This window comes from Styela clava, chromosome 2, assembly GCF_964204865.1.
Source record: "Styela clava chromosome 2, kaStyClav1.hap1.2, whole genome shotgun sequence".
NCBI classification, from domain to species: Eukaryota; Metazoa; Chordata; class Ascidiacea; order Stolidobranchia; family Styelidae; genus Styela; species Styela clava.
This window is the reverse complement of record NC_135251.1, coordinates 28565598-28568097: the sequence shown is the minus strand read 5'-3', so window position 1 is coordinate 28568097 and position 2500 is coordinate 28565598. Positions and strand designations below refer to the sequence as shown.

Here is a 2500-nt window from a genome sequence, read left to right as displayed (position 1 = left end):
ACGTCGAGGGGCCGGCGGTGTACGGGACACGCGGTCGCGCCGAGAAAGCTCGGCGACCGCTTCAACTTGGGGCGACGCCCGGCCGTCTTCGCAGAGGCCAGGCGACGGCCCTCGGGTGAGGACGAACGCGACCCTGAGGCAGACGCGGTCCCGGGATTGACCCGAGACCGCAATTCGCGTTCAGAAGGTCGACGTTCAATGTGTTCTGCAATTCACATTACTTCTCGCACTTGGCTGCGTCCTTCATCGACTCGCGAGCCGAGTGATCCACCGTTAAGAGTCGTCCTCCGGCGCCGAAGCGCGCGGACGTCACACTGTGGGATCGACCACAAAACCACCACCGACAACAACTGCACAAAAACACCAACAAACGGCGCCGAGCGACCGCCGGGCTGGGCCGGCGGCACATCGAGCGCGGTGCCCAGAAGCCACCATCGCACTCGGCTGCCTTGCTATGCCAACGTGTTACGCGTGTCGCACGGGGCAGAACCCCGATTGACGGCCGCCCTCTCGGCGGCACCCAAAGACAATTAAGTGCGCGGTCGGCCGGGGCCTACCACCACTTTCGGTAATGATCCTTCCGCAGGTTCACCTACGGAAACCTTGTTACGACTTTTACTTCCTCTAAATGATCAAGTTTGATCGTCTTCTCGACACGCCGACGCGGCCGTTGCCAGCCGCGACGGGGCCGATCCAAGGATCTCACTAAACCATTCAATCGGTAGTAGCGACGGGCGGTGTGTACAAAGGGCAGGGACGTAATCAACGCAAGTTGATGACTTGCGCTTACTGGGAATTCCTCGTTCAAGGGAAACAATTGCAAGTCCCTATCCCAATCACGAATGAGGTTCAACGGGTTACCCGGACCTTTCGGCCTAGGTTAGACACTCGCTGCTTCACTCAGTGTAGCGCGCGTGCGGCCCCGGACATCTAAGGGCATCACAGACCTGTTATTGCTCAATCTCGTGTGGCTAAACGCCACTAGTCCCTCTAAGAAGTTTGACGCCGACCGAGAAGGTCGCGTAACTATTTAGCATGCCAGAGTCTCGTTCGTTATCGAAATTAACCAGACAAATCGCTCCACCAACTAAGAACGGCCATGCACCACCACCCACAGAATCAAGAAAGAGCTCTCAATCTGTCAATCCTACCTGTGTCCGGGCCGGGTGAGTTTCCCCGTGTTGAGTCAAATTAAGCCGCAGGCTCCACTCCTGGTGGTGCCCTTCCGTCAATTCCTTTAAGTTTCAGCTTTGCAACCATACTTCCCCCGGAACCCAAAGACTTTGGTTTCCCGGAAGCTGCCGGAAAGGTCGTCATGGTAACGCCTCCCGATCGCTAGTTGGCATCGTTTATAGTCAGAACTAGGACGGTATCTGATCGTCTTCGAACCTCTGACTTTCGCTCTTGATTAAAGAAAACATTCTTGGCGAATGCTTTCGCAGTAGTTCGTCTTCCGCCGATCCAAGAATTTCACCTCTAACGGCAGAGTACGGACGCCCCCGTCTGTCCCTCTTAATCATTACCTCGTGCTCCGAAAACCAACAAAATAGAACCGAGGTCCTATTCCATTATTCCATGCAACACTATGCAGGCGAACAGCCTGCTTTGAACACTCTAATTTTTTCAAAGTAAACTTATCGGCCACCGCCGACACTCAGTCAAGAGCACCGACGGAGAACCGAAGGTGAGGCGAACGCAACCAGTGACACGCCTTGCGACGGACCGGCGGCGCTCGCCCAAAATCCAACTACGAGCTTTTCAACCGCAACAACTTTAGCATACACTGTTGGAGCTGGAATTACCGCGGCTGCTGGCACCAGACTTGCCCTCCAATGGATACTCGTTAAGAGTTTTAGGATGTACTCATTCCAATTACAGGGCCTCGTTAGAGTCCTGTATTGTTATTTTTCGTCACTACCTCCCCGTGTCGGGAATGGGTAATTTGCGCGCCTGCTGCCTTCCTTGGATGTGGTAGCCGTTTCTCAGGCTCCCTCTCCGGAATCGAACCCTGATTCCCCGTTACCCGTTATCACAAAGGTAGGCACGTAGCGTACCTTCGACAGTTGATAGGGCAGACACTTGAATGATACGTCGTCGGTGCAGAGACCGTACGATCCGCGTGGTTATCCAGAGTCATCAAACGTCACAGGACGAACCCGGTCGGTTTTGATCTGATAAAAGCGCGCCTCCCGAAGTCGGCGCTTAATGCATGTATTAGCTCTAGAATTACCACAGTTATCCACTTCGCTTACGAGACCAAATAAACCAAGACTGATTTAATGAGCCATTCGCAGTTTCGCTTTACGAGAACTCGTACTTGCACCTGCATGGCTTAATCTTTGAGACAAGCATATCACTACTGGCAGGATCAACCAGATAGCTGCGACAGCTGCGCTCGGCCCTTGCTGGGCCGCCCGGCGCGTGCTCGTCGCATTCGTTTAAGACCGAGGCGATCGCCTGCGGCCGTACTCAGCTTCGACAGTCGCTGGCCGCGACTTCC

The 2500-nt window shown here is 54.7% G+C and overlaps 2 non-coding genes across 2 annotated transcripts; both read right to left on the bottom strand.

Moving 5' to 3' along the window:
- Window positions 1-128: 128 nt before the first annotated feature.
- LOC144420106 (5.8S ribosomal RNA) lies at window positions 129-282 on the bottom strand. Its single transcript, XR_013474465.1, has one exon. It is a non-coding gene; the product is annotated as a 5.8S ribosomal RNA (ribosomal RNA).
- Window positions 283-569: 287 nt separating this feature from the next.
- On the bottom strand, window positions 570-2379 carry LOC144420245 (small subunit ribosomal RNA). Its single transcript, XR_013474597.1, has one exon. It is a non-coding gene; the product is annotated as a small subunit ribosomal RNA (ribosomal RNA).
- Window positions 2380-2500: the final 121 nt, after the last annotated feature.